Genomic DNA, 14399 nt, shown 5'->3' on the forward strand with positions numbered 1-14399 from the left:
GGTTCTATTATTGCAGCTGCATTGAACTCAGAAAGTAGTCAGAGTCTTGTAACGCCCTCTAGGTCATAGGTTTATAGAGTTCAATGTAATGCGATGGTATGCTATGAACTCTAATATAACAAGGTTGGTAACAATGTACGCCACACCATGCATCACGTAATATTCGTTGCTGAGGTTCTTCGAAAAATTTCAAATATATAACTCATTTAATTCTAATTATATCTTGCGAGCGTATATACATACATATAATCAGACAGAGAAGAAATTGTCATAAAAATTACGGTCAGCCAAAATCCATGGTTGGCTGAACCATCATAAAACATATTTTTGCCTATATAGAAAAGTAATTCCATGTTAAGTTGTAATTGCAGCGGTGAAATCTTGTTTGTCTTACCACTTGATAATTTAATATTTTTCTTCATTAAGTTAGGTTTTATTGCAGTTTTTAAATAATAAAAATCTCGGTGAGTAGTTAGTGTACTATAACGCAAGAGTGAGCTGCTTAAAATATTCTCATAGACTTTTAAAATTTACTTTCCACTCGCTTTACGCTGAAAAATTTTTCATGTTCAAATATAATTACTTTAATCTTTATTTTGTAATTTTCTCGTTGCCATCAGAGACATGGAGTGACATACACTATCATCGAAATCAGTGTTGACTATAGAAAAACAAAGCTTCATGGAAAACAAGTCTTTTCATTATGTTACGTAGACAGACAAAAATTAATTTTTCCAACCTCTTCTAAATCTCATAACTTTCATAAAACTCAGCCAATAAATACATTAATAAAGTCAATAGCATATTAATTTACCCAAGTACACAATTGTAAAACTGTGTTATGCGTAACAATGCGACACAAATAACAGCAAAAATACAATTTTTTATTTGCTCATGATCGTATTAAATAGTTTTTTAAATGTGGTCGTATAAAATAATATGCAACCGCGTTTTTTTAATTCTCAATAGTAATTTGTGGTTATGAATACCTGACAGGTAAACCATGCAGGCCTTGAATTACATATTATTAGACTAAAGGTTATCACATATCTCCATTGAAAACCAATTCAAAGCTAAAACTAACATACGTTCTATATTTAGTTTGCACTCGATTATTTTTATTTAAAAGTTATTAAATCATTAGACATTATTTTCACTTATGTTTTACAATTTACAATTTGTTCATCATGATAATATTTTTGGGATAGAATGCAATGGCCAGACTTTGTGATAGCCTTTTGATTATTAGACAATAAAATACGTATCAAATCATGCAAACAATCGTTGTGAAATAAAAACAAGACAGAAGTGAGATAACTTCTGGCAATGACATGAGGGCGTGACTTCTGTGATATATGGTCTGGGACGGTCAGACAAACATACGCGTGTGGTAATATTGGACACAATGTTTTTACATTTATACCTTACTCTCCAAACTGTTGTGTACAATATAACTAACCGTAAGTAACAAAACATTCCAGTTTTAGAACTACTTTGTATACATATTAATCAATGCAGTTACATAATATTTAACCTGAATTTCTTTTCTTATGAATAACGAGTTAATATTTAATTTTAACAAAGTTTTATTAGTGATTTCATTTTTTACGATATTTGTTTACTTCTGTCCTTGTGGATTAATATAACAAGATTATATATACATTTTACCGGCTTCTCCTTATTTGAAACTAATTGCTTAATATATTTTTAAACACTCCAATAAATGAAAGATTTTTTGAGGCCTTTCGTGCTCAATGAACACATCGTCAGACCCACATAAGTGAAATAAAAGTAAAGTAATAATACAAACAATTTAGACTTCAATAAAAATATATGTCTTGAAAAATACAAAGAGATAAGATTTTAAAGGCCAGGAAGTATGTCTACTGTATATGTAAAAATTAATATTTAATTAGATTAAAGGCAGTAACGGTGAATTTTGTAGAGGTCCAGGCTCAGTATTTACTAAATAATTTTGGTTCTTCTGCATAAAAATAGTTTCGTAAGCATCGAGGAATTTGTTGTTTTTTGATTTCTTTTAATAATTTGACTTGTGAAAAGCAGTGTCCAGTATGAAGTGCATGTTTCACCATGGCCGATCTTTCCTCTTGTTGATACTTCAGACATGCTTTATGTTCCTTTACTCTCTTTTTTGTTTTCATTTTTATTTGGTCAATATATTTTAAATTACAGTTGTCACAATTATTTTGATAGATTCCAGAATTGTTTTTACCGTATGGAATAAAATTCATATTTAAGAAGCATATTGTGTATAATGATAACTTATATAACATCTAAATACAAGATAGGAATATGCGGATAGTATAACTTATATTTTATATTAGCATAAGCTGCGACATTGACGTTCTGTATTAGGGTAGCTATTTAAATTCCTATTTACATTAGGAGTTTTTAGGAGGTTTTCTCTATATGTCCGTGAAAAGAAATTTCCTTTGGTAGTTATATCATACTACTAAGTACCTTAATGTTCGTAATGGTTGAACTGTAGAGAGAACCATTATAATTTCTCAAGTTGTGTTTCAAATAAAATATTGTGGTCAACTAACTCAGTTCAGGATTTAGCGCTTAGGACTACCATTGCCGCAAGATTTATGTTACGAATTGCCACTTAACCCATTTAGCGTGATTTGTGTACAAAAAATAGTCCGACAACAGTAAGTCACATTCTCTGAAATTTTAGTGCATATATTTAATAAAATGTATTTCTATATCCTCTAAGCCATTTTATATACTATAAATATGTTTATACTGTAAAATATTGCATATAATTTGCAATTATATAACGTATACACAGTTATTACTATTTAGTACAAACATTCATACATCTTCAAAGAGACCGTTTGATAAGAGATCATAGCCTTCATCTTCACAGTTCTGTGCTCTGCTATTCATAGCTAGTACTTCCCATTAGTTAACGTTAATGTATATATAATGTATAGTCTAATATTAGGTACATACCACTAATAAAAACGTGAAATGAGTATCTTAGGTATAATACAAGAAGCGTAAATTATATATAATTTATAGTGTAATTTAAAAAATATTTGCTGAAATTACCACTTTATCATGCGTAAAATAAGCTTTACAGTAAAAGAATGCATGGTTTTCAATTTCAGTGCAATACTGTGCATGTGTTTGGAGTAGGGAATGATTACCTTGTTATCGTAAAAATTAAATTGTGTACAAGTGCAGTGTAAATGTTTGAATTCCAGCGCAAATCAAAATTCATTTATTTGAACATTTAAGTGAAAAAGGGAGATCGTTCATTTGTAAATCAAAACCCAAAACACAATTTAACTTAATATTAAAACCGCACCAACAGAACTATTATCAACCAAATCCTAGTTCAACCCGTAATGTATGTATATAAGATAAGGTGAATAAAGACAGATCAATATCATAGAGCATAGTGTTACAGGTTACTCTAATAACTTTCACAATGTACTATAACGTTTATGTTATAATAACGTTTTTACAATAATAAGTTTACGGATGACATTTAGTAAAAAGGTGAAATTAACTATTAGTAAGTAAATATAAAAAAAGTTTAGGTTACATACTTGCGTTTAAAATTTAAAGAGGGTTGATAGGCCATTATGATCTCCGCCTCTGCAATAAATAAATAAATAACGGCCTACGTTGTTTACCGTTGATAATTGAGTCGGCAACTGCGTAATAGCTTCATAAGTTCATTGTTAAGTAGAATATGAAAATAATTGATCTGTTTCTTTCTCTAAATGCCTGTGAAAGTTAAATCGAGATATCTAAAGTTTGAGGTTGCTAATATGTTTCAAAACACGCTCTAATTAAATCCTATTAAGGTCCGTAATGAGATAGGTCTTTTAATGCTTGCAAATATACACGATGGCTATACTAAAAATGCCAAAATAAATGAACATTTTTTAGTTGTGGAGTTTCGCTACCTAAATTTACTCCCAGAAAAAGTACAACCAATAAAACAGCTTCATAAGAGACCTATGACTTTTTTCTCCTGAATGCACATTGCGTTGTATTAAGTGCAAGTAGCTGAAGGCAATGGCTCAGAATTGTATCCAGAAGATAGTTTAGACGATATCATACACTCTAAATAGTTTGTGTGTGCCTTTGAAGTCTTACGGTCTCACTTATAAATATTTAACAATTCTTTGGCACACAAAATTAAATTTTTAATTTGAAGGTATGTTTCTTGGTCAATATCACATGTTGCGATATAAATGTTTATGATACGCTATATTTAAAGTCATTTTAGACGTAAAAAAGGTTTTATTTTAAAAATACAACTGTGAAAAATTAGAACATTTTTACTTAAATATAAAATTAGATTTGATTGCTTTAGCATAGATTAGGCCCTTATTGAGCAGAGCCTACGCATAAGCTTTTACTGAATAGAATTTGTGTTAGAAGTTCCCACCCCATATTTACGGATTATTGGATTATGACAACTTGTAAAATTGTTGAAATAGTACATGTTCCAATAAATGAATTTTAAAGAAATTTATAATTGAATCAATGCTGAACGGATTTACTAAATGATCATACTTTTTGGAAAAGTGTAGACTTTAAGCTACCATTGCTCAAAACACAGTTTTGACACTGAAGCTTACATAGCAGTCTCATTTTTGTGTTTTTTGCTGATAAATTTATATGACGGATCACAAAGCTAGAAAAACATTTAAGGCCCATGGGCAGATTTGACTCTATTTAACAATGAGTAAAAAGAAACAAGTCGGGATTTGCTCAAAAGAAAGATGTTAATATAGAATAACATTTTCCAGACGCACCACAAGAGATTCTTAATTTAAAGTTCTCAAATAACTCGTTTAATACCTATAGCAGCAAATATACTCCAATCATCGTATTGGTAACTGAAAGTCCATAGTATCACGTTATGTAACATTGATATGAGACAATTATAGACAAAAATAATATTACGAACACAATATAATTGTTTTTATGATACGAACCAGATTTATAATAGGATAAAAAGTTGAAAATAACAAATATAAACATCCATTTGTTACTGAATTTCTTAAATTAATTATCATTTAATTCTTTGGCATAGATTGAATAACTAACCGATTAACGTGACGATACTCTTGCGATATGTAATATAATACTTTTGGCCAAATTGTGTCTGATTAATTGTACTAGGAATAAAATAATGCTACCACTAAGTTAGATTGAGGAGATATATCCGGTTCAAGCTTAATGGACTTGAATGTTCTCCATCAAGACACCGTTTGATGTCTGAAACCAGTCAATTCACCGATACTGATTTCAAATCTTGCGTAACGTTAATTGATTGGATTTGCTGTCATAAAAATAATGTTACGTAAAGTTTTATATATTCATATTTATTATGTAACGTTTTCAAGTATTTTCTTTAAAAGTTACACTTTGTACACCTCATTTATTGATTTTATTAAGTACATATTTGTCACCATGACCACAATTTAACTTTTATCCTGATCAAGATCAGTTTGAACATTTTTTATTTCAAAATACATTGAATATGACATTATTATAGTCTTTACCTATTTTTCGTGCGTGAAAGCCTAATTGTGACGAATTTGTTATGATATATTTCCCACACATCTGTTATCGTGACAATATTTTACACATCTCATGTTATTTCTTGACCTATAATATATATATATATATATATATATATATATATATATATATATATATATATATATATATATATATATATATATTATAGGTTATATATATATATATATATATATATATATTATAGGTTTTATATATATATATATATATATATAAATATATATATAAAACCCTTAAAAGTTCATAAAGAACAGAGGAAATTTAAAATTTCGTAGCACTTGAAAATGGAAGTGATCAGATAATAGCAACGCAGTTGTAAATGACTAATAATTTACTATCATATCTAAACAATCTGTACGAGGCAAGAGGTTATTACATAAACAAATTTTTCTAACTTTATAAGAAATTGTTATCAAATAGTATTACTATTATAATTAATTACATTTAACCAACAGAAACCAGTACTGACTGCTAATTAAATATTTTTTATTGTTCTAATTATAACTTTATACAAACTGTAATCGTTATAAGTCTGGATTCACAATTGGAATCTGCAACATAAGTATACACGATTACTTTAAGAGTCTGTGTGGAGGAGGATTACGGTTGTCTCTTGACTCGCCTACTAGTAGCGATGTTTTCATCTTACTAGGTGAAAACATCTAGTAATAAAAGTGTTTCCAATGAGGATGTTTTAAATAATATAATCCATCTCGCAATATTAAAATAAACTTAAGTTCCCCAAGTTTATGGCACGATTGACTGGCTTGTCAAGTAGCTCAAGTTTCAGCCCCCACCCAAAGTAATTAACGTTAACCTTTGTTTGACAGTTTAAGTATCGAACAGAGAGCAGATTAAGTGGTAAGATTACATTTTTGAAAGTAAAGCATTCATAAACATATAAATTGTTTTAATATCAGTGGGTAGACAATTTAAATCATTACAACAATTGTCACTGTAAAGTATCCTTGAGAAATCTAATGTTTCATTGTTTGAAGTAATAACCTTCACTATTGTAATTCAACTATTATTTCTTTCATTCAACATTGGTATATTCATTTTCTGGGTTTCCAGTGGAAGAAGTTGATAATCACTTTCAAAATTTGAGTAATTGTACACATACATACATACAGCTACTACCTGATACAATATATTTGAGGATGGGTTGATAATAGGGTTAGCGTAAGTATTTTTAATCTGTTAACAACGTAATAATATGTTTCCAGTTTATTTTTACCTATATTTAGATACAGTATGTTACCATACCAAACTATATGTAAAAGTACAACATTTATAATGCATTGTGAAATACATCAGTCTGATAATACGACTGACTCAGCAGCGCTGATCACCTGCTGATATCATATCGGGTGTCTTTAGTGAGTTCGTCAGCGCCTGATGTACTCCAGAAATATTACTTTACCAATTAAAATCCAATCAGCGCAATCGTGATTGCTGTTTCTATTAGGGTTAACAGGAATGCCTGGATTATAAAGTACGTAAGCAACGAAAGTACGAGTAGATTATTACTAAGATTGACATATTTTAGTATTACATATCAATTTATGTTAAATATCATGCTCAAAAGAAGTATGTTTACTTATTGATTTGTAATAGATAGAAAAATACAGGTATGCACGTCAAAGCGGTCTATATATACATTTGTAAGCAATTGTTTTAAGACTCATTGAAGATATATTTAATGGTTACAATTATGTACAAACGACGCGCGCTCGTGTTTCTCCTGCGTTTAAATTACTCTAAACATATTATTGGGAATAAATAATCTGGGAGCATTCGAAAAAAGTTTAATTCATTCTCACAGGTAAATGAATACAAAATTTTGCAATATTTATTTTATTATTGCAAGGCCTTTCGGAATCAATGATTCCATCTTCAGGCACTTCACAAATCTCAAATCTCTTGCATACATCTTATCTGACTGATATTTTAAATTGGCATGCATTGTGTTTTCTTCCCAGTTTAGGTAACAAAAAAATCGCCTGTAAGGAACTTTGCGATGGCTTTACAAGAAAACAAGGATCACAACAAACCGGGGTTGGTCTGTTGACGTGCATCGTTTTTAGCAAGCGGAGCTTATTTAGCAGAAAAGAAGCCAAAGTAATTTACAAGTTTGCAATAAGGTTTGAAAGTTAAGCCGGTTGCTGATAACTGTCATAAAATCTAATAACGCAATCATTGTTTTGTAGTAATAAATGTTGATATCTAAACCGATATTGCCTGTTGTGCAGAGCGATAAGTTGTGAAATACTTTAAATGCATTTAGTTTATTACAGGAATTCGTGCATATATGTTTTCTTCATAGAATTCAGCACTTGTGTCTCAAGAACATATTTGATAATTTACATATAGTTTATCATCAAGGTTGCACAATCAGTTTTTTATTGTTAATGATTCATACATTACTTCTCGTTAATAAAACGTCATTAAAAATAGGAAAAGCCTAAAATACTTTTATGAAACTACAAAGATTGATTGGCATTAAATGTGGGGAACTTTTCTAACCAAGGCCTAGGCCAAAAGGCTACAGATAAGATTGCAAGTTTGTTTCAGTACGTTTACGCGTTATAAATTCAGGAAATGCTATGTTTTTAATGACATATAATTGGAAAAGTAAAATTTTAATGACACTTAAATTTAAGGAAGTGGAATTTATTTTTATCAAGTACTACTCAAGTGAGTTGTACATTTATTTGAATAAAGAAACATATCACACCATTCAATAACCTTTCATCTAAAGTTTTATATTCCTATTTTTTATCTCTGGGCCTGGTTATAAACTGCTCTTAAACTATACTTAATATCACACAGTTCTTAATAGAAGAGCATTTTAATTCATTATAACTCATTAAGAATCCTATAACTTCATTATAACTCCAAAATGTCGTCGTGCAATATATTATCTCCACCTATGCTTTGAATAATCTTGTAAATTATAGTTGTTTATTATTTGTAATGTATCCAATAGAGTATATTTAATATTCAGTAGAAGACTCTTTGATAAAAGTGGAAATAGTTTAGGACATTCATATGATAAATTAATAACTGGTGGGCTATGCAGTGACCTTTACACCTTTCGTCATATGTAACTAAACCTTCTCTCATTGGTGGACACATCACGTTGTCCCATCAGTCTGTCTGTCCGCCGTCCGGTGTGTCACTTAGACGCCCGAACGTTCAGTGGTACCGTAGGAGCCATTCGGGAGATATAGTCCAGTCGCGGTCACTCACAAAGTGCGATTTGTTCTCTCTTGGGCAAAGTAGTGCCGTCTTGGGTCTTCATATCCTCTTTCTTCGTTCTAGTTCAAAGTGCCTCGATAGTATTTTCGGAAGTGTCATTGTCCGGCCGTAGTAATTCCAAAGACCCGCACAGCGATTATTTTTTATTAGGCTATATAAAATAACTGGTCTATGTTCATCCCAACACTGACCCTGACGCAATTGAAGAACGCTATTCAGCAAGCTATAGCGGATATACTGATCGAAAGTTGGAAAATGTTGAACGAATTTCAGAGCCAAATTAATGCAGTGCATTGAAAACAATGGGCGAAATCTGTCAATGTCAACTTTAAAATTAAACAAAAATTAACTTTAAACGTATATGAAAGAATCTACGTATATGTTTTCATTAATTATTTTTCAATTCATAAATAAGAAAATTCCTCTGCCTCACCGTGTATTTATTATTTTGCAATTCAGAACTCTTTCTGTACAAATAAAATATTAAGAATCAAAGGTGCTTGCCAGCCTAGACATCCACCACCTGGCTGCTTTAACTGGAGAGGCTTCTCCTTTTTCCGAGTGACTTGAGATTAAGGCCCTAAACTTTTCTTCATGAATCTCGACAGGAGGCGGCTCCTATTCCCAACCTTACCCATCCAAAATATTCTGTCATTCCGGAAGCAGCGCAAAGGTCCATACAGGACTAGATTGAACTTCCTAACCTTCTTTAACTATAAGAACAAAAAAATAAAACAAAATAATTTGGTGCATATATTTACTGGAAAGAAATTTATAAATTTGTCAGACTTGGACATTAATCCCTGACGTCTCCTATTAGATAATTAGTCTGTCTGGGAAAGCGTGACGTGGACGCTGTACCCAAGAGTGCGCTGTCGGATTCCATCTCGGTATAATCTAGAACGTGATTGGTCGCTTAAAAATGTGCGGTCGTTGATTCGATTACCCCTTAAAAAGCAGTGTGCTGGTAAATTTGCTCTAGGAATAACCCAGAACACACGATCTCGTTTTTCTCTTTTATCGAGGTGTGGGGTATCTAGTATTCCCCTTGTCCCCCTTTTTGAAGTTGCAGCCCGTTTGTTTGTGGAATTTATGTTGTTGGTCAGACAAGTGACTTCCTTTTGTACCACTTGTCCTCCCCTTATACCAATGACTTTGTGAAAGCGATGACTCCAACTGCCTGTCTACTAGTGGACATCGGTCGACTCCATTAGAGCCCTGGGGATCCAACCTGGAAGTAGCGACCCGTGTGGCTGAGATTAAGCTAGAGCGACGTCGTTGAATTGGCATCAATTTAACCCTTCTCTGTATCCTCTCCTGAATCACTTGTTTCCTTAAGTGAATATAAGTATGTTTTAATTTTATTCAATAATCCATCAACCGTCAATAGGCTTGTTCTTTCTCTCATATAATTATTTATTTCATGGATTGAAGTATACGATTGAAAAAGGTTTTTTTTTTTTTTAACTTGGTTCACTTCAAAATTGTTGATGGTTGAAGAAACACACATCATTAAATTAGGATTAGCTGGTGGAGTTATCAATCGTCCTCGCTTAGAGGAAGAAGGATCGGATGTCATGAAATCAGCATTATTAGGGCTTTGTATTTTTCTTGTACTTCAAAGGCCACAGGGCATTAAACTATTTCCTTCACTCTGAAATTTCTGTTTTTCATTGTTCCTGCGATTGTCTTTTGCTTTCCTTCCAAGACCAATGTATGTACATTTTGTACATAGTTCAATGTAAAAAACACCACGAAACTTATAAAGCAACTAAATAGGTATATAAATTGGCCAGAACAACCGCTACATTAAACTTACATGAACAGGTTAAAATAATCTGAATGTAAACAAACCTCTCTGGACATGCCTAATGTACAGCTGACAATGGCTTCACTACATAAAATATCGTTTAAAACAAAATTAAGTCAGGTAAAATGTCCGCGCCGTCTTACTCAATTTGAGTAGCTCAAAATAATGAGCACATTTCACTTAATACTCTGAAATAAAAACGAAGTACGTAAGAGCATTAAAACAGGAGAAATTGAAAAAGAAATGGTAACTCTAGGTTTCAGATCCCCATAAAAATATATATGAGGGAAACTTGTTTGTATAAAACGTGAAAAACGCCATAAATAAGTGACTTAATACTTGATGCCTGATCTGTAAACAAATACCCTTCATTTAAAATCAAAATGATGGAAATAGTCCGTACGGAATTGCTATACTGACTTTCATTATATTCTCGTAAATTATTTTAATATATACATGGTGTTTACATACCACAGATACAAGTTACAATGCAAATGATAAATTAAATTAACCTTATTGTGAAAATCAGGGTAAATGAAAAATTCTTAACTCATATAATCTTTTAATAATATAATAATGTATTCTTTAAACACAAAATGATAGGCATCAATAAGTAAACCTTTGTAGCCTATCAATATTAGATAGTCTTGAAACATATGTTGAACTACGATGTTAATATAATGGATCGGTAAATCTATTTAGTATAGATAAATTTGTAATTTAAAATAAAAATAATAACATAATATTTTTAAAAAACTAATAAAATAAGTCTAAACTCAGTTAATATCAACCCTGAGAGTAAATTAGGCAGTAAATCTTAAAAATACGCCACGAGCAGGTTCTTGTTTAATGTGAATTTTACAACAATATCGGACTTATTTATGTTTTTATTTTGCTTGCTGGATTACGATTCAAATATTTTTCTGCATAGATCGTGAATTATTATAATACAAATATATAAATCTGTATTTAAAACCGTTTAAAATGTATAAGAGACTTTAATTATCCCCTAAACAAGTATTTTTATAAGATGCAATTTGACATTTTCAATTTGTTGTAGAACAGGGAATTCAGAGAATGTAACATTAAAAATTACTTAATTTATTCAAAATTTAACACAAAACTAAAAACACCGTGTATTGTTTGTAATGTTAAAGTACCATCATGTATTTGATTATTTGCTCAAAACTTGTTTTCGACGATGAAAGTATTGTGAAACAATCAGATTTTTTCGGAAACTTTCCATTGAGTGGTAAAACAAGAATTTGACTTTCCAGATTTTCAAGGGATTGCAATCTGATCCCTCCCTCAGGTGTAAATACTTAAAACATAAGTACAATATAGATTAGTAAACACAAATCATACCACAGCATTGTGACACGCAAATATAATGAATGACATCAAACAAGTTGTCTATGACTTTACGTACACTATCAAAAAAATGATAAAACAATACCACCAAATTTAAAACATTATTACAGAATTAATTTAAGTCTGCAGCAAAGGATCAACCACTGAAAACCGTCCAGAGGTCAATAATAAATGGTACGGCAAAAGGAAGATCGCGAAATATATTTACTTATTTGTTAAAGTAAAGTAAAATACAAAACGTTTTACCGGTTGAATTTAGGGCAAAAAAGCCCTCTCCAAGACAGCCTGAGCACCAACGGCTTAAAGGTGTCTTCCGCACCACCTGTATTGGCTGGGAAGGCGTACTGCTTGCGGGGATTTTTTGAGTTCGTCTTGTTATAAAAATATAATAAAATGTTTATACAGTGTGTTTAAAATATTACTGAATGTTTATCACTGAACGATGGAAAATGTCCAGTAAAATCCGGTTTTCTTATAATCCTTTCTTTGTCAAAAGCAAACTTCAAAGAAAGAATAAAATAGTAGGTGATTTAGTATATTGCACATCTCATTTAAATACTTATAACATAATAACTAAGTATATCTTTTGGATTAAAAAAACAAACACAATATGTCATTAAAAAGCCTCGGAGTGTGGATGTAGCAAGATTTTTTAAATCCTAGAGACATTTTTTAATCCCTTATTTGTTTGTGTAAAACATTTGAAATATTAAATCTATCTTGCCAGTGAAATTGCCTTATGATTAATGACTAATGTACATATGTTACACAATTTTTAACATGTATAAATAGAGCCACCTGTGTATGAATAAAAATTCTTATAAATAATCCTTTACATTCCTGAAGCAGAACATTTCAGATCACAAAACAAGAAAAAGTTATATAACTTCGATAAACGTTGCATAATCCGCAGCAAACAAGGCTCGGCGCGCGGCTTCTATTTAAATAACTTTAATCAATTACTACAGGCAATCATATTTTCCTGACGAGTAGAGTCAGACTTTATTTTATTAATCTAGTGTAAGGTATGAGTACGGTACAATACACGCCACATAAAAGCCATTGCTGAGGTTTCCATCGAGTTTAGTTATAGTATCAAGATAATATTATCTGATAACTCGAGTTCAATGGAGTGACGTATGCTATCATCTAACTCTATGTTGCCTACAAAGAATGAAATCTATAGGTCAGTTAGTTCTTCAAATATCGGTAGACAGACAGACAATTAGTAAATATACATACATTACATTTTTTGAGCCCCTCAAGTAATGGGTTTTGCTAACGGTGAGTCAATAAAAGTAACTAACTCTTAAATGCTTGCAACATTTATTTAGTTGGAATAAATTATATCACACCTGTTATTGTAACTAGCACTAAAAACACATCAAGTGAGTAAAAGATTTTTAATAAAAAAATGTCTTTATCGTTTTAATTGCACCATACCTGATGAATTTTACGTAAAACCAGATGATACAGCAGTTTTTAGAGTTTTTATTGTACTAGTTTTTATTTAGCTTTCTTCATGGCTCAAAATAATATAGTACATCTCCAAGTTGTAAGGCTAATACTAGCATAATATTTTCAGGAGTACAGGTATTGGAAGGTTAGTTGAGTGTTTTTTTTCTTTTTTTTTGGAATACGAGATCTAAGACGAATATTACCCCATTTATAGGAACATTCCTTACAAATGTTACTATTCAAATCGGGCTATTTTTATATATAAACTTTGTTTAATGTTTAATATGTATTACGTATGCGTATCTTTCTTTGGTTGCTAAGCTGATAATCGAAACTTCCTTAATGGGCTTTATAATTTGATTTGAGTAATTACTTATTACCTCTGAATAAACGTTACTGAATTAGTCAAAAATAGATTAAAAAGTTTGATAAGACACAGCAAACCTACATTATACCCTTGGAAATTATTTTAAGCTAATGTTCCTACGTTCACAACAGAAATGTACAATGATTCTAATTTAGAGAAGAGGTTTTAGTAATGAAGTAATTTGAATTCAAGTGTGCTGTAGCGCATGATTGTAGAGTTGTTGCTGCTTTGGGTTAAGTAGTACAACCCGATGATGGCATTAGTGTAATGTACACAGAGACATTGGATATTACGGAATCGGTATGAGATTTTCCCTCAGTTAGTTATTATAAATTTGACGACCAGTAATGACGATTAAAATTTAATATGGTTTATACCTTAATATTCCCTGCATACAGGTTATTTGACAATTCTTAGCAAAAACTTTAAAATATTTTTCAAAGGGCCAATAGCAGGCAAAAACGAAATGTAATAACGGTCAATCTCTTTTTGTTACCGTCTGAATGTCTATATGCATTTTCACTTAAACACATTTTTTGA

At 31.0% G+C, this 14399-nt stretch overlaps 1 protein-coding gene across 1 annotated transcript in view; it reads left to right on the forward strand.

Annotated features, from left to right (window-relative positions):
- The first annotated feature begins 1360 nt into the window (after nt 1-1360).
- LOC124358889 (tachykinin-like peptides receptor 99D) overlaps nt 1361-14399 on the forward strand; it is a 171532-nt gene continuing 158493 nt past the window's right edge. The window contains exon 1 of the mRNA XM_046811132.1: nt 1361-1460. The gene's annotated coding sequence lies outside the window, so the exon portion shown is untranslated. The remainder of the gene's footprint in view (nt 1461-14399) is intronic.

The sequence above is a fragment of the Homalodisca vitripennis genome, chromosome 4 (assembly GCF_021130785.1).
Source record: "Homalodisca vitripennis isolate AUS2020 chromosome 4, UT_GWSS_2.1, whole genome shotgun sequence".
Lineage (NCBI taxonomy): Eukaryota > Metazoa > Arthropoda > Insecta > Hemiptera > Cicadellidae > Homalodisca > Homalodisca vitripennis.